This window comes from Wasmannia auropunctata, unplaced genomic scaffold (assembly GCF_000956235.1).
Source record: "Wasmannia auropunctata unplaced genomic scaffold, wasmannia.A_1.0 LD336026.1, whole genome shotgun sequence".
NCBI lineage: Eukaryota > Metazoa > Arthropoda > Insecta > Hymenoptera > Formicidae > Wasmannia > Wasmannia auropunctata.
Genome location: NW_012026864.1, coordinates 3,530,168 through 3,549,431, shown reverse-complemented (window position 1 = coordinate 3,549,431; position 19,264 = coordinate 3,530,168). Strand labels below are relative to the sequence as shown.

At 40.7% G+C, this 19,264-nt stretch overlaps 1 protein-coding gene across 2 annotated transcripts in view; it reads right to left on the bottom strand.

The window, feature by feature from the left end:
- LOC105452890 (diacylglycerol kinase 1) overlaps window positions 1-19,264 on the bottom strand; it is a 97,020-nt gene that overhangs the window by 74,908 nt on the left and 2,848 nt on the right. The window contains exon 1 of one of the 2 annotated variants that reach the window (XM_011694443.1): window positions 14,460-15,002. The exons of the other annotated variant lie outside the window; for it this stretch is intronic. The gene's annotated coding sequence lies outside the window, so the exon portion shown is untranslated. Of the gene's footprint in view, window positions 1-14,459; window positions 15,003-19,264 lie in introns of those variants that run through there. 2 annotated transcript variants of the gene reach the window in all.

The window sequence follows — 19,264 nt, the reverse complement described above, 5'->3', positions numbered from 1 at the left end:
GGCGTGTCGTTTTTTTTTTGCTTTTTTCACAATTTGCTCGACACTTTCGCACCTTCCTCGTCGACTTTTTCTCCGCGATAAAAGCAGTCCCGTGGTTATTTCGGTTACGTATATCGCTCGCTTTTATTCGCACCGCAATTTTGTCACGTGTCAGCGTCGTTACCGTGCACTTCAAAGTATGCCTGAGATTCGTTTTATCTTGACTCTCAATTTTCAGTCATCGTGCACGATGCACGTTCCGTTAAGGGCACTTTTCTGGTAATTTTCCACGGATTAAAACTTTTTTCCGAAATTTGGCACTTTGCAGAAAGATGGAGAACGCTTCGAAAATTCTATTGGAAAGTATAAGAACTCAGATTGATTCACAGACTAAAATAAAAGAAGCCACCAACCGCGCTTTTCGTGTAACAAAAATGATGCTGACACTTTATATAGTTTGCATCTCCAAATTTTTATTTTATACATTTAATCGTGAAAACTTTCCTTTTTTTTAAACGTATCAGAAATTTTACGATGCTTTAGGAAAGAGCAAAATTTTCTATCAAAGTTTTGTCTTACAAAAGCCAATACTCTATTTATATTCAAATTCTAAAAATGGGGTGCAATAAATGGAAAGTTCATATAAATTAAGATACGTGGAATATTTGGGATAGTACGTCTTTATTTAGATTGGACAGGCATTTTGATTAGAAATCTCTCTACGTAATTTTATTTTGTACAGCGACTTTTTCCATTATCGTTGTAATATCAAATCAAATTATTGCTTTTCCTCACAACATTGATTTTCAATCGACCTTCGACAGCGTTATTCGATAAGGCGGGTCCCATTTTGCGTGTGAAAGCACGCGCTTGCTCTTGAAAGAACGAAAATTAAACATTTGTTTACTATCCGAATTGAAAGCGCGAAGAATGGGCGTTTAAGTCCGTAAATATATTAAAACAGCAGACGGCACATCGTCATCATCGCGGGCAAAGTTTCCGTTCGTGCGCCATAATTATGCGGCGTCTTTCGCAGGATTTCGCATTCGAGAAGTTTGCCAACAAGAAGGCTGACGTGCTCCACGCAAAGTCTCATAAACTTCCGAAGAATTTCCGTGAATTGTTGCACCGTCTTCCCTCGGCGACACGACGGCGAAGACGAGCCCCCGCGTTTTTGTTTTTAACCAAGCCCGCCCGCGACGACGTGTCGGCGACAAATCCCTCGTAATTCCATCTACCAATTATATATTCCGACTTCTTAAATTTCCATAAATTACATGCTTTCGCGTCTTCGTTCTTCCGTGAAAAAAAGTTACAGACGTTGCTTGCAATTTTTAACAACTCTTAACGGGGCGGAAGATTTTCCAGGAAACGGGCACGGGTAATCGAATCAGGCCTTCAGAGACGGCCGGTGACATTACACATAATTTAAATCCACGAATGTAATCTTGACATTACGCGATACGAAATGAAGGTAGGATCGAGTCATTACCGCGTCGCTAATTGTACAGGGCATCTAAATCCCCCGTGGAACGTTATTACTCGATGCCGGAGATTTCATTGAGTTAACTCGAATTGACAACTGAACTGACAGCGTGTTTCACGATCTTAACTTGCCAGTTCGGTTTTGCTTTAAAGAATAATATTTTAGTATCTCTTTTTTCTTTTATAGACGCGTTCTGACACGTCGATAATTTTCTCATCAAGCAGTTATCCGTGGTATTATATATATATATATATATATATAAACGATTAAGCAGATAAGTGAAAATATGGTCTGAAGGAAGAGAAGAAAAGAAGAAATTAAATTCTATTATAATAATTCAGCCTAAATTCAATATCGTACTTTTTAGATTAATTAAGATATACAGCAAATTAATTCATATATACGTGTCTTTATAAATTGTTCGTCGTTTCCGATCGAACGGCGCAACATTTGATTGGACGAGAATCGAAGTTAATTTGTAATTCAAAACGATCTGATTTTATTCTATGCTTATGTAAATGTTTAATTAGAACATTAAGCGTTTCTCGATTTACGATTCAAATTGCAAAGTACGTATTGCGACGGGGATAACGTGGCGGTATGCAGATTTAGGGAGATGGAAGTCTGGGCGTCGCCCCAAAGCTCTCCATTTGAAACCGTAAACGGATTCCGACGAGTTATGAACTTAAGGCACCGCGGTCGAGCAGCACTTGGTGCGAACGTGAGAAAAATAAGACAAGCGCGCGCGAGAGCACGGTCTAACGCGCGAACCCGGGGTGAGTTATGAGCCTTATAATTCTCCGATGCCTACTTAAGACGGCCACAAAACGTGAAATTTTAAGAAAAATAAAGTCTCATTATGGCATAACTTATGACGGGAAATGCAGAGCGGTGAATAATGCTAGGGTAAAGCATGCCTCTTCTGTGAAACGTTAAAAATAAAAGTAATCACTTTCTAAAAGCGCATCGTTTTGTTACAGAATGCGAGATGCGATGTAAAAACGAGGACCGTATTTTTGTGCAAAAATAATTACCCATTCTCAAATTAAAAGAGGAATTAGCTCTTTTTTTTTCGAGATTTACAGGAGATTTGCAGGAGATACAATATTCGTAAGAACAGAATGTACCTACTTTTTATCGGCGGTGTCAAAATTACGTTGATGATGGAACGCGAGATCATCAGATTGTCGACGAATAATTAAAAAGAGAAATAATTAGTTTGTTGACTAAAATAAATGTAGAATACCGCAAGTTCTTTAACGTTTCAAAAAATTTTTCGTTTGTCGAATGAAAACCGCCCGTGCAGTTGTTTTCAACGCTATTTTTCGTAGAAACATTACCACGAAGGTAATGTTAAGCTAACATTACATTGTTTGAGAAAGAAAAATGTTTCGGAAACTTATCACGCATTTTTATCCTTCATTATTCAAATATTTTCTTTCCCTACATACATTTCCCTCCGCAAGATTTTCGTGGTATAATCGATCCGAGATTCGCACGCGTTCTTTGTCAAAGTCAAAGTCGCAACGGGATCAGTGAACACGGCGGTGCTAATTTCACTTAATAATAAATGAATAGAGAAAAAAAGGTCAGATCAAAAATCAATCAGATAAGTAGTTGGCTTATCCGCGCGTCGGAAAAAATCGAATCGAGGTCGATAATATACGAGTCTATATATAAGCGCGAGGTGTCCGTGCGACAGTGCAATTGCGCGCTTTGTACGCGCTTCCGACGCTTTCGAAATTGTCGCTTTCAAAAATCATTTACGAATGTCCTCTCCGCCACACGTGGTGTCGAAATGTCGCTTCGGTGCCCGCTTGAGGGGCGCCCGGGCGTGAAATCCTAAAGCGGAGCCGAGGACGAAACGATACCAAACGTGATACCGAGAGTCGCGTCATTACCGCGCGGCTATGCCTAGTTATACGCGCTATCTAAATCCCCATGGAAGTCTCGTTAGCCGACGCCGGGATCTCGTTAAAGCGACCCAACCTATTCCCGCCTCGAAGCTACCCGTGTAGTCAGTCACGACCCTTTTACAAGCGCGGCGCAGTTCGTCGCCCATATCTCTCGACGACGCCTTCCTCCTGCCTCTCTCCTCCTCCTCTTCCTCCTCTCTCTCTCTCTCTCTCTCTCTCTCTCTCTCTCTCTCTCTCTCTCCTCCCCGCGTTCATCCGATCGAATTATATCATTACACTTCGATTACCTCCGTTTCCACCGATCTTCCCGAGCGCGATACACTTTTCGCGCGTCCTTCGACGACGGGGGAACCCATTTTACGGCGCCGATTAGCGTTAGCCATGCCTGACTAAATATTCTTCCCCCATTGGGACAATACTCGTCCTTTGACGAGTACAACTCCCACCGATCGAAATGATTTAGCTAATCGTATAGGTACTGCGTCGCGATAGCTTCGCTTACGTAAGCCCTGCAGGCTCGTTCTTTGCATATAAAAAGCATTTTAATGCACATACAACGTAAGGCGAATAGCGATATATATATGCATAATACAAAATAAACAAATAAACAAATTGAGATTTTCAAGCGGAATCATTAACATTAATAATATTAATAATTTTCAAGTGGAATCATTAATAATAATAATTTTTAGCATTTTACACATATTTTATGATCTATTTAAATATACACGGAAAGCTAGCTAAAATATGCCGTTATTTAGGGATAATTACTGCAACATCAAGATAAGAAAAGTCTGATTGCTGTTTCCATCTTGGCGTTACTATCTGAAACATGATACCGCGCAAAGTGGAATATTACACCACGAATTTGAACGTTGCCGTTCAGAGAATCCTCGAGATAAGGCTTAATCCACGATGCGCATGTCATTACGATGTCTTCAGCGTAATGGAGGTCGCGTACGTGTTAATTATTGATGTACCGTGTGTGTTTCCGTAGTTCTCTGACGCGTTTCCTAATTCCTGAGTCTGCAGTCAGGTACGCCCGAATCCCAGAAGAGATGCAGCGATATCCAAAGCTGTAATGCGAGCTTTTTCGCGTTACCCATAAATACCCGGGCAAATCCGATCACTGGTACAGTATTCATTTTTTATTTTTACCGCAAAGCATCGGCTTGACGAAGTCGTTTCCTGTTTCGGCAGAAATTTACTTCGCTAGCATGTGGAGTGAGCAGCGCGCGGAATTATTTATACGTTGGGCTGATACGTATATCATTAAAAGAGACAAAGAAAAAGGAAGAGAGAGAGAGAGAGAGAGAGAGAGAGAGAGAGAGACTGCGAAATGGCGGAAATATATATTATAATATATAATTACGTCCTCTCTCACCCAGCGAACTGGGAACTGGAAATGCGTTAGTGAATTCGCAGAAACAGTGCGTCAATAATTAACGAGCACGCGAGTCAGTTCTGTTTACTAGAAAAAAAAAAAGACTTTGGAAACATTGCAACTAATTTATCCATTCGTTTATTTGTCGATTAGATCACAATCGCGCATATCGAAATGTATTAAATATGAGAATAAGGTATTAAACAACATCTAATGGTAGTAGACGTAAATTTAATTGTCTTAATAATTAGCTTTGTGGCGTTACGCTTATCCTTAATTCAGCAAATCGACATACAGTACCGCCCACGGTAATGATTGTATAATGATTAATTGGGGTAAATGCATTCGCGCTAAAACCCAACATCGTTTACAATTAGGGTTATTTAACAGAAGATAGAGAACTCATTTAAAAGCGCATATTGAACGACACATCGCTTTGATATGCTGAAAAAAAAGTTTTGCTTCTACCGAAAATTAAAATGCTATTTGATGCGGTTACGTTAAACATTTTACGAATACCGTTAAAGAAATACATGCGACACACGAGAAAAAAGTTCTTTACAAATTATAAATCACGAAGCATTCCAAGAAAGTGTTTTTTCTTATCTTCTCTTATGTATTTACTTTTATTTCTTTACTATCTATAGAGATATATTAATTAATTGTGCTAGAGAAAATTTTTTTCAAATAGAAAAATTAGCATCAAGCTTAATTAAATATACGAACAATACAATTTATTCAAATCGCAATAATCTGTGAGTCAAGTATAAATGTTAAATAGGTATACATGAATATTAAAAACTATCATAACGTGGCGCGCGGCGACATAGTTTTCCAATTTCAAGAATACTTCGTTACAATACAGTTTTGTTGAAATTTCTCGGTCGGCTTGGATCGTGGAAAGTTGAGAGATACATTGAAGTTGGAGAGATATTCGAGTTGACAGTGACACGTGGGTTCGCCCCGGCGCCCACGCGCGCTAAGGTCTCTCTGCGAGTGAGAGATATTTGAATAGCGCCCGTCGCGTCGCAAAGATTAGGCATACGGAGACGAAAGTTCAGGGACAAAGAAAAACACCGGAGCGTTCGCGGTGCTCGGGAGTATTTCGGGTGAGGAAGAGAAAAAAAATTTTTTGACCCCTTATTCGCTCCAAGAACCGGAAGATAAGTTCCTTTGAGGCCGCGCACGCCTCTAATGAAGCTCTTTGGGGCTGTGGCTCCCAGGTTTATTATCTACCATTCTTGCGACCCGCGAAACGTCCCAAAAGATTGAGCGAAGTTCGCGCGAAGTAAGTTTGACGTGCCTAACAGACACGGATATCCAGACACAGACAAATTATCACTTTGAGGCAACTTAGACTGATTTCGTTAACGTCGATTATGTTCAATCGCGATTAAAGTTAACTAATTATGATTTGTCTCCATCTAGATCTTTAGAACTAGAATCGATAAAAAATTAATTGAGTTATCAAGAGTCACCTGAAGTTATCTAGAGTTAGAGTCAACCGATGTCGTAAATTGATTTCGTCTGTGGAATAAAATAATACGTAACACGCTTTGTTATTTCAGAATTGCGTGACATATTGATGTTTAAAATGAAAAAAAAAAAGATATAATTCATATTAAATGATTTATATCAAAGGTAACATTCAGTTTTAAACAAACATTATGTTTCAATTTACAGTACAGTTGAAGAAATATAAAATTGTCAAGTTTCCTAAACAAATTAATTTTTAACGATAACGATTCGACTGTAAATTGCGCCACTCCGAAGATCAACATAATCTCGCAGTGCGAGGTAACGTATATGTGCTGCGTATTAGCGATCTGGAATTAATACATTTATTGATGAGATTATCCACGTTCGAGGCATTTTCGAAAACTTATAATCGTGTTATCGGTTATCTAAATGGCCTTTAGCCGGTAACGTTCGTACCGGAGTAACTGGAGTCCTTGAAAAGAGTTACGGAACTTTCCCTGTGTGTTATCCCGGACCGCCGATATGCGCGTCCGATTTGTAAATACGAAAAAAGGAATAGAATGGTATTTAAAATACAATGTACGCACGACGAGATAATCATCGAAAATTGATGCAAATAAATTAATTTGACATTATTTCGTTTATTAATTAAGAGGCAGGATAATCGCAAAGGAAAGATACTGCAATTGACTTACTCTCTTTCTGTATTAAAGAATAATTGAATTATCAGTAATTATTAGTAATTATCAACGACAAAAGACAGTTTTTCTCCAGGGATTTTTACATTTCGACGCGTATAACTATCGATTCACGTGTATTGTCGATGCAAATTAAAAGATAAACACACAAATACACATCCGTATAAATTGATTGCGCTTCGACGAATAAATAAACAAATAAGGAGGCAATAATGCGCGCTCGTAACCCTAATGACCGTGCTCGATAAATCTGAAATAATTTGAACGCATCGCGACGAGTATAATCGCAAAAACGCAACAGATTCTACTCATCTGCGCTAATACTGGAAAAAAAGTTAAAATACTGCGCTGTTATCAAGCTCAATGACATTCATTTATAAAACGGTGCATAAATTGGTATATATAAAGCGACGTACTTCGCAAAATTGTTTTGCCACGCGAGAAAAAAAGTTCATCAAGAGTTCACGATGCTCTGTAGGATGCTCGATGGGATAACGTCCTATTGTTAAAGACTGCTGAATTTGACGAGTTTAGAGTCGATTTTTTTTCTGGAGAAGAAAAAAGGTCGAAGGGGGGATTTTTACAGAGAGAAAGAGAATTTCTACATTAGATATCTTGGCAAATAAATCGGATTAAAATTCCGTTCGAGTAAACGTTCCGTGCAGTGTAATTCCGTTCGATGATATTTTCCAATTTTTTTAAAGCCACGCGATGCATATAGAGCAGAAAGGGGGATACGTTCCCTTTAACATCTCTTTGCTCGGTTAAACTCCCACTGGTCGCTCCCAAGAATTATTAGACTCCGGAATATTCCCACCCTGACCCTGTTCGAGTTGCGGCGCAGCTGCGTAAAAGCGTGAGGCCGGACGAGCAATCGGCGCTAAAACGTCGAGACTTTAAAGAGACGGCTTACGTGAGAGGATGAGGGATCGAAAGCTCTCTCTCTTCCTCCCCTCCTCTCTCTCTCTCTCTTCTTCTTCTTCCTCTTCCCCCTTTCAGTGGACAGTATCCGTCGCCTCCATAAACTGAACGACGATACCTATCCGTAGTCGAGCTATAGGTAATTGCGGGTGTTTCGCACGAAACAGGATCATCCGCAAGCATAACGTGGTTAACGCAACGACGAACTCGCGCGCGCGGGGCTTCGACGTTGCCTATTAAAATTTATTACGCTATAATATCGTAACGATCGATAGCCATCTCGCAACTCGCACAAACAGGCCGGGCTCCGATGTATCCGCATGCGGGGCTTAACCCCGCGCGTAATTGACGTGCAAATACATTGTGATTGGCATCCGAGTCACATCGTGCGGCCGCGGTGCGATTTTATTTTAATTTTTACGAGCTTGTCGTAAAACGAACGGAGCCGTTCCAATTCGCGCGAGCTTGATTATTTTTGCGGTGATTACGCGCTGACGCGTTAGGTAACGATGTTCCTTTCGCGTTAATCGTTCTCGAACTGATACATTTTATCACTGGTGTATTCAGCGCGAAATAAAATTGTCGGGATTAATTTTATATTATTTGACGGAGAAAAATTTTAATTACCGCAGAATGTGCACTGCATTCAATCTGTAAGAATTTAAATATAAACAAGAATATAAATTAAGGTAAATGTCTCGTTTTCTCGAAAAGTCGAATTAATTCTGGATATTGGAGTGGGTGTTACCCCAGCAGATTTAATTTTGATATTGGTTATTTCATGATCAGGGCTCGTATTCTGTTAGAGCGTGAATTTTGTGAAAAAGCAGTGGCCGTAAAATAAATGTTGCCTCGAGGCTGTAAATAAGCTAGAACGACCGTGAACAAACTAATGAACCAGTAACGCCGATGCTATTGGCATTGAAACTAGAGAAGCGTGTTGATCCTTTTCCTCGATATATATATATATATATATATATATATATCGAGGAAAAGGATATATATATATATATATATATATATACATATATATACATATATACTTATATGACATTAAATCTTTTTTTAATATCGCTAGCGTATAATACTTACAATCCAACGAACGACACGTTAAGGATCCCAACGATTTTTCATTCTTCTACCCTTATTTCAACGGGCGCGAGTTTTAAGTTTGCACATCTTCGCCCGTCGAGAAAACTTTATCCAAGAGAAACGGACGAAACACGCAAAAGAAGAAAAAAAATTTGAGTTACGTCTATTAAATATATTGCTTTGATAAGCGGGGGACGTGTTAACTCGAAATAAGGTGAAAATTCTCGGCTGAGATATTGCCCAATTCCGCAAAGTAGCGCATCGAAACGAGCGAGACGCGGACACGCTTCGTTCGAATTAATGTTCGACCGTGTCTCGGAACTCGGAACGCGTGAAGCGCGCAAAATAATTTAAACCCGTGTATAGAGCCTCGAGAGGAAGAGTGAGTTATTTCGAGAGTCCGTGCGCGACGGTGCGGTGCGGTGCAGCCAAGGTCTTGATCCTGGAAAGAGACCTGGTGGACCCCGCGGGGTGTTAATGTCGACGGTCGATTTGCTATTGTCACCGCGTGTAAGAGCGCGACGTATGTAAGACGCCGGGCCGCGCCGTGGGAAGCCAGAATTTTTCACCGGCGCCGCGCGGGCAGCGCTTTTCTCACCCGCGCCGATAGTCACGAAGTGCGGCACACCTTCGGCGCGGGAGGCTGCACACCCACACTCTCGAAGATAAATTGTCGCCGATAACATCTGCCGTGCTTGCGCGCGATCACAATTGCACGCCGTGATAACGAGACATCGGCGTGCATATCCTCCCCGCGCGGTATCCTATCGCGCGCCGCTAAGGAATAATTAATGAGTAATGAGAGATTAATATCGCGAAGAGTAAACGAGAAGGAAGGCCCGCGTGGACTTATCCTCAGTTTAGAGAAAGAGAGTAAATGTATAATTAATACCTGTGTAGTACGTGTCGTAATATATAGATATTTTCATCGGCTTGAAAGCAAAAATGTCATTTATAGAAGTGACTCGCAAGAGACTCGAATGTATTTTCTGACGAGTGTACATTAAAAAAATTAACGTTAATTTCATTTTCGACTTTCTTTCAATAAATTCTCTCGTATATGACAAATATAGAATCCGTAAACGCGAAAGCAGTCAAACAGTTTCTCCTTATCCAGTGGTTATTCCCGGTGTGTTTTATCGGCTTGAAAGCAAAAATATATGTCATTTAGAAATAACTCGCAGAAGAGACTCGGATGTATTTCCTGACGAGTGGACATTAAAAAAATTAACGTTAATTTCATCGACTTTCTTTCAGTATAGATTTTCCCGCGTGACAAATACAGAATCCGTATTACCGTAAACGCAAACAGCAAAAAACGTTCAAACAGTTTCTCCTTATCCAGTGTTACCCGACGCTTTACACTCGGGCGTGCATCATGACTGCCGCGATGAAAATCGTCGATACACGAATACGCGGGGCGATACGAGGCGAGTATTAAATTCTGGCGGTTATATCAGCGAAATGCATTTTCATACATGACCGCGGCAAGAGCAGATCGTAACCGACGCGAAAGCAATCGCCAGTACGCGGATGTATTTTCCGGGACGAATTTTCCGCGTCGCCGAGGGGAACCCACCCCGCTCCTGCACCCCCGTCCCACAAGGTGGGCCGGGAGAGAGGCGTGTTATATACGTGTTATACCCCGGCGTTATACCTCACCGCGTCGTTTCGCCTCTCTTTCACGAAAATAAATTGCCGCCGATAACATCTACTCTTTCGCGATACATTGAGCAGACCGGCCCGCGATAAGGTGGTACGACGATCTTGGGAGTGACGACGTGGGAGAAAATATACGGTTCCGCGCCGCGCGCGCGGATTTCGTGGGCGCGCCGACCTGAAAAGTTCAGTAATTATTTACGTATGCTATACACTTTAAGTCTCTTTTTAGTTCTCAGGCTGTCCAGAAATACACACACCCGGAAAACCACGGCTTTTAAATCCGATAGCGTGATGTAGCGTAGTCTGCAACCTTGTAAAAAGGCAGTATAACGCCGTGTAATTTATAGTATCTCCCCTTTTTGATTATATAGCCGGATTTATATACGTCAGCTACGACGTAAATCCTTTTAATATAACACAGCGTAATATAACATAATTATAATATAATATATACATATATAATGCATTCTAATTTTCTGTAATGCTCCTGCGATTTAATTACCGATGCACTTATTATACAGTCTTCGTTACCCTAATTTGATTTGCTCGCTCATAAACTCTGCGAATAGCCCGTTAAATATATATATCACAGTTAGTTAGTAACGTTAGCTAATAGTCAGCGTGTAATGGTACCTCAGAATGAGCGAGATTTATCTTGAGTGGCTTTATTTAGAGAAATTTATTGCACAGCACGCTCGACTTGGCCGGATGAGAGGGCATGCTTAAGTGACTGAAAATTTTGGCAATCACCGCGCAGACATGACTTGTCGCGTGCAGGCCATGTGCGTCAAATGGCATACGTTCAACACGTCCGTGACAGATGCGAGGTGGAATCGCGAATGTTGACGTTCCGAAAAATTGACAAGGTAAGAAGCTGCAACCCATGGTCCGCACGTTCCATTAATATCCGCGATATCCACAATAAGTCTCCCCTAATCGCATGCCAGTCAGAGTACATGTTCAATTAAGAAGAACGTAAGCAACGTCTTATCGCGAAGGATGGCGTAAGATTATATACTCTTATGCCGAGGAAAATTCAAACTCCGAAAGACTGGATGCTGGAAAGCAAATAGGTTCGTTCTTTTTAACTGTGACTTCTTGCGCCTTTCCTCTTCTTCTTTTTTTCCTCCAGCCTGGAGGGAAAAAGAGGAAGGATGAACCGTGCGAGAAGTGAAGAGCAGCTGAAAGAACAAGTCTAATGTCGGGGCTCCTAAAGTATACTCTATCGGATTTTTCAGTCTTTAAACTTTGATCTTTCAGCTCTTTTAACTTTATAGCTGCATGCAAAAGCGACAATAAACTGCAAGAGCGATTTACATTAAATTAGCGTTTCAAGATACGCCGGGATGTAAAAAAAACTTAGTATAAGATCTTGTCGCTGGAATATGTTCGTGGATTATATAGGTTCAAGAGGGTTCCCTCTCCAAGTGCCGATTAGATGATAGACCGAGCATCGTCGTGATCCTCCGTTCCAAGTGATCCAACGGAGAGAGACGTTGTACTAAAGAGGGGAGAATAGAAGGCTTAGGCGGAGAATATAGCCTCCAGCGTGTGAGCTTGCGTCCGATACATAAGTGGTATATACCACTGCGAGAGAGAAAGAGAGAGAGATAGAGCGAGCTAACATAGATATACGGTTAATAAGAATGTATAGCGAGACGGGCGAAAGAGAGAGAGAGAGAGAGAGAGAGAGAGAGAGAGAGAGAGAGAGAGAGAGAGAGAGAGAGAGAGAGAGAGGGAGAGTGGTATCGCCATCGTGTGCGCGGCTCCACGTTGAGTTCGCAGCTATATACGTACGTCACGGACACGGCCCTAAGAAAAATGCGATGCCGGCCGTCTCTATGCCGCGGCGCGCGGCGCCTTGAAATGAAAACAAACGATCGTCGGGCAGCGCAGAATCCATTGTGCTCCACGTAGCCCGTGGCTATAATCATGCCGTAGTAGAACTTGCACAATGCATCGACAATTGCCTGTCAATCGAATGCGGTAACCGGTATCCAGAGCGGTGGATAACAATGTCGCGCCGCGTTACAAAGCCGCGTGTACGGCGCGCGCGAGATTAAATGAGAGAGAAAGAAAGAAAGAAAGAAAAAAAATGACTCGTCAGCACGCTCTTCGAAGAAGAGCGACGCGAAAGGGTGTAAAAGGGGACGCGCGCGTGCGAGATTGAAAATTCGCCTCGACGTAAAAATCCGCGCGGCGCGGCGCGGCGCCCCGTCGTCGTCGTCGCTCAGCGAGTTCGACGGAAAATATCGTGCGTTTGATCGGTTTGACGTTTCTTCCTTTCTATTCGCGTTTATCCCCTCGCTCGCGCGATAGGTCCCCCGTTGTATGTCCGCGCGTCAAACGATATTTTCCATTTCCCGCGGAATACGGATTCTCGCCTTCGGCGGAGAGACTGCTAAACGAACGTTATAACCCGCGCGCGCCGCTTGTGCTTCCTTCAATTTTTTATGTCATTCGCGCGTGACTCTCTCGCTCTCTTTCTCTCTGTGATATTTATATGAATTCGCGAATTTTTTTTATTTCACGAATGCAATCAGCTCGATGCGATTACGTACGTGTGTCGCGGACATGTACTCTTGCTCAAAATGAATATGAATGATAGGTATTTTAGTCAAGTTAAAGCTCGGCGCTCTCAACTTTCCAAGTTCCGGAGTTGTCCGGATAGTAATAGCGTAAACTAAGCAAACAATGCACTTGTCTACTTCATTGTTTCATGCGTTTCGCTAACTTTTCTACTGTTTGCCTTCTAGTCTTACCACTGCATGCATATTTCAAAAGAGATATGTCCAAAGTACATTCTCTACGAAATCGAGTTATTTATTATACGAATTTTATTATACATATCGGTTCTGAAATTTTTGTTATATAAATTTTATTATATATCGGTCTCCAAAAGCTTAGTTGTTTTCAATTCTTTTAGAATTTTATATTAATTTAATACATTTTTATGTCAAAAAGAGAGGTATATTAATTTTTTTAGATTAAAAAATCTTCAAAAATTTTTTGAATTAAAAATACATTAAATTCGACATAAAATATTGTTAGGAAATATCTTTTCACATGTAAAAAAATACTTGAGTTTTATATTTTAAAGATATTATCACGACAATGTCGACAATATATTATATATTGACAATATATTATATATTGATATTGGCACGACATTTATTAGATTGCTCCAAAAATAAATCTTAACTATGTATATAGTAAGAATTTATTTCAATTTAATGGATTATCGGAAGAGAAATGAAAGTAATTACGGTCAGACTATTATATATAATCATAATTGATAAATTATCGTAACCACTGGCGCTGACAGTAGGTTGGCTTTAATGATAGCTTCTACAGGTGGTCGGTTGGCATTCACGATGTCAATGGCACCCATCTAATCTGGTTACCTCGATGTATCCCCCGAGTTACGAAACTCCTGGCAACAACATGCGGAATAACAGGAATTTAATCTCGATTCAATGACGACGAGACGGTCGCGCCGATTTGGAAAGTTTTCTATGTAAAAAAGTTTCAGAGGACGGCGAGAAAATAAAGTCCACTATCGCGATAAAATTTAAGTTTTCCCGTTTGAAATAGGTAATTGGATACAATCCAACTTTTTTCTCATTATACGAGACTTAATTTCTCGCGCATCTCTTCATGGAACATCGATACGCGGCTACTATAATTTCGTCTCGTGAAAATCAATTTATCAGGAGAAAATAACGTATCATATTTTGCATGAATCCGGAATTAATTATTGTGCCGCGGAAGATGATTACAATTATTTTTAAGCTGTACTTTTTCGCGTATCCCCCAAAGATTTTCCTTAAAGAAATGTTCACCGGTAACAGCTGCAAAGACGATAAAAGTTCCGCTGGCGACGCCTCTTCCTGGAACCCGTTCAACTTGTCCCAGATGCACTCTCGCGAACAATATACAATTCAGCGTTTCCTCAATCGGGCGTCGCGGTGCGCGCTTCACACCATCCTCGCGCACGCCGCGTAATCTCCTGGGGAGATGCAATTTTGTGGTGTTTACGTATCGACGTGTTTGCACGTCGAAATGCGAAACAATGCGCTCCGGGTTACATTGTCGACACCGTACAATTAAGACTATCGAAACACACGCGGGCGATGCGCGTCACTCGCTCGAAGCTAATTGTCGCGAGACCGTGACGACGGGATGCGTGTAATACCGTTCAGCTTTTCCGCGCGCGCGCGCGCGTGCGAATTGACCCTTCGCGTCGCGCCTTTCGCGTCGATTCGCATCGTTAAAAATTATGCCACGTCTCGTTCCTCGTCGTACTTATTACAACCCTCCGGATTCGGATGCGCGGCGACGTGCTCTCGCAGTCGCATTGTCAAAATTATGCGACACCGCTCTCGGTCCTCGCGCCGACGGACGTGCTCATACCGGGGCGCGGCGACACGACCGACGGATAGGCACGTGCATGGTACTACACGGAAAAGGGACGGGAATGGGTGGTACGTCACGCTGAGCTCATGCGTCGTCATGGTAACGTATTCTCCGTTGGTTGACCTTGAGCAGGGTAGAACGTGGGGCTCTCTCCGCGAAAGGGTGAAGGAAGCACGAGGAAATGAGAGAGACGCGCGAAACACTCGAAGGAGGCGCTGAAAAAAATAGGGACAAAAGGGTGGAGCGAAGGAGGGGGCGAGGGGGGGGGGGGACAGAGAGCCGAGAGTGAGGGAGCGAGCTTCTCATCGCGGGCGCGCGCGACGAAGATTCTCCGCTCCGAAGGAGAGTCGCCGTAAAAGAGGATTGAGAGGCATAAAGTCAAAAGGAAACTAACGGCCGGCTTTATGAACTGTAAAGAAAGTTTCGTTTTCCTTTTATTGAATAAATCAGCGGTGCGCGCGCAGCCAGTTGGTTGCTGATGAAGCGCATTAATGAAGCCGCGCGGGCAGCTCTAGGGCTCATTGTTCTTAACACGGTTAAGCAGTCTTGAATGCCGTAGAACTCAATAGTATATATAGCTCAGTTCGATATTCAATACAGTAGGGGAAAATTTCGGTCCGCCTGCTCGCCGCATTCAGCGGCAGACAGGTGCAGTCTATCCTTGTGAATTTTGCTCGTATAACACGGGATAATTAAGTCGGTGGTATAGGTAGGTTTAAAGAGGATTCGTTTCAGACCGTACACATATATATTTCGTACAGCTGTTACACACAGATACTCTTTATTCGCGAAATTTGTGTAGCACCAGAAATGGGCACGATATATACGTATATATATTATACAAGTATAAGAGGAAATGCGCTGCAGGGAGCCGCATAATCACACTTAACAGCAAATACCTCGTGCGAGAGCCCTTGAATTTTCAGTGAGGTACGATCGAGCGTTTTTACACGCGACGGAGCTGTTTAAAATTCCGGTCCGACTGCAGAAGAAAATCGCTTACAAACGCGCCGAGCGGAGTATATAATTAAACGATGCATATTCATAGGGCAACCGTGAAAGTTACGATTTACCTCTGTGTCACGCAAAGCAAAAGGATCGATGGTTACCCTGGATCACGCGTTACAATTTAGGCATCGCAATTTAGGCACCTTTTACGGCATCAGATAGAGCCAGTGCTCTCTGATACGCGTACGTTCGACGTGGCTAATTTAGCAGTACTACATTTTGCGATAAACATTCCAGTTCACGCCAGAAACACATTTGCCTAGTTAAATCTAGATTCTCGCAAACATGCTGTTGATGAAAGGGGTCTGTGTGAACATGTGTATTGAAAAATATGTTTCAACAGGTAGTTGAAACATATTACCTCTATTTTTCTCGCTTTAATCATCGTGAAAAGAACGATATTTTAGAATATTTAGATGAAGAGAATTTTTCTACACAATGTTCCTACTCATTCGCACGCTTTTGAAAAATGACGAGGTATTGAGTTGTTTTATTCGTTAATAATGAATGAATATCATAACTTTTGTTTCCACTCTGTGTAATATTTGTAGAAAAAAAAATGTACCAGTTAATAAACGCTAAAATGGTAGAATAAATTTTTTATTCTGATATTAATACATATTTGAAGAATTTTTCAATATAAACAGATTTTTTTCAGCGGTGAATTTTTATAAAAATAAGTAATATTTATTTATTCTAAGCAAGATCTGCAAATTGCCACATAATGGTTTTTTCATTTTCCTCTACTAAAATAATTTCGAATTGTTCAACAGTATAAATGACTTTTCACTTCCAGCTTTACATCACAATTATTTCACAATTTAAGATTCTTAATATTGTGAAATTCACGATTTTATACACGTAAGAGTGTATCATGCAGTCTCCGTAAACGTTCAACTCATCGTATCTCCCATCGAAAGTCGATTAAAGTCTGTTCCGATGAGCGACATTGTAAAAATAGTAGAAAAATGTTAGATAACGGATGTTAGGCGTCTTAATTTCTTCCGATAGAACGACGGAACATTTTTACGAAAGAAATAACGGTGTTCGTATTTCCCTGCAAATTTGATTTGAGACAAATACAATCAAATTTTTATTGTTCCACGATATAAAATTTACAATTTTGCACGATTTACATCTTATATGAATATAGGGTAAATCGTACAAAATTCATATATATTCATATTGTGATAGTCACTGAAAATAATATTCCAGAAGTTGCTGAAATTTGAATACAGAAAAAAAATCGAAAATCGTAAAACGAAAATAATGTCCGACCGGCAATAAAGTAAACCAATAAAGTGAACTTTTTCCGCTTTTTTTTCAACAGCGAAAATAGAAACGGAAATACTTTCTGCAAGGCTTGTGTTTCGTAGGTGCATGTAAACGCCAAAGCTTTTTTTCAAAATAGAGTCAAATTTCGAAAATAACGAAATAGCACTTGCGCACGAGAGGACCCGTGCTCTGTTCTCCTTTGATGATCTGAAACCGAAATAATAGACAGTTGAATCGACAACCTGTTGAAAGGCACTTTGTAAACGCGTGCATAAAAAAAAGACTTCTAGCAAGAGTGGAACTTTTCATTCACGATAACGGCAGTTGTTACTTGTACTTGAAATGCACACAATTCAACAACTGTGGCTGCGTACGAAAAGCAGAAAGTGCAACATTTACGAAAATGAGCGGGGAAGAAAAGCGAGTCCCCCGTACACTTACGACGTTGATCATTACGAGAGGGAGTACCAGATAAATTTCTTGTAAAAATGCCCAGGTATAGTTTTTATAGTTTTTAAAATGTTCACGAGATGTTACATCTATACCCTGTTACTCTTGTTCCCGGTTTACAAATTGAAAGTCAGGCAAGAGAACGAAGGGAAAAATTTGCGTAATGATATTCAAACATTACGTGCTAAATTCAATTATTTACCCTAATTAATACGTGCAGCCGTACATGTATACAACTTATAGCACACGTAATAAGATCTCTACAGTATAACTAATATTTATAAAAAAAATAGGCTAATAAAGATAAAATTACGCTTACTGATATCGTTGCCATAACATTTGATGTCATGTGCATTTATTGCCGGCGCGCGGTTAAATTCGTTAAGCGAACGAATAGCGCCCGATACGAAATACGCTGCGATGATATCTCCACTCGGCAATTCACGCTTTACTGCTCATAAAAATTCGCGTTTCTCATTCGTCAGCATCTCGACCGCGGCGTTATCTCTCGCGCGTCCCGTATAGCGAGCGGTGCTTCCCATGGGATGACGGAAATTTCGGATACAAGTATTCGTTCTCACCCAGGTAGAGATTAGTTTTGAATTAAAGCCAACTTTAAATAAATAGTTTTCGCTCGCCGGGAAAGACAACCCCAAGGGCATCTGCACGCGAACTATTAGCATACTGCTTGACAGACTGGCCATTGGACTATCACTCTTCGAAACCAACCTGCCGTAAGTACGTCCGATTGCAGAAACTCACGAAGAATTTCGGCGTCACGGTTTATGTTTAGACGCGCGAAGAAAGATTCGCGGTCACGGCGCGGCGCGACACGTCCCCGGTATTGCGCCTCTGAAATTTTCCAGCTTAAATCCGTTTGTGCAGTGTAAAGTCGCGTAACGTGTGAATCGCATATTTAATATATATATTTCTCTAGTTTAAATAAATGCGACGAATTCAGGTCGCTTTCTCATTAAGCATTCAGCTCTTGTGTCCCGCGAATGCTAGATGTAATTGGAAGACTTAAACTCGCCGTAGAACGCGCGGTAGAAATTTTATTAGAGTAACATCTGTCGACGTTAGAATTACGTTAAAGCGTCCAAGTGAAATATGCGAACTTTCACTGCCATTCACTTAACACTAATGATAAAATTGAATAATACAATAATAAAAATAATAGTCATAAATTAAACAATACTAAATCACTAAATTATTGCACTGTTAAATCTATAGTGTCAAATTTAACCCTATTTGAGGGTTAAATAGGCCACTGCTCCTACTTAATAGTTATTTTTAACTAAAACAATAGTTAAATAATTTAAAACAATTCAAATTTAACCCAAATTTGGATTAAATATCATTGTTTTATTTAAAAATAACTATATTGTTTTAGTTGAAAATAATTATATATTAAGTTATAGAAGCAGTGAAGACTCAAATAAAGTTAAATTTGATACTATAGATTTAACAGTGTAGTTTTTAATTATAATAATTTTTT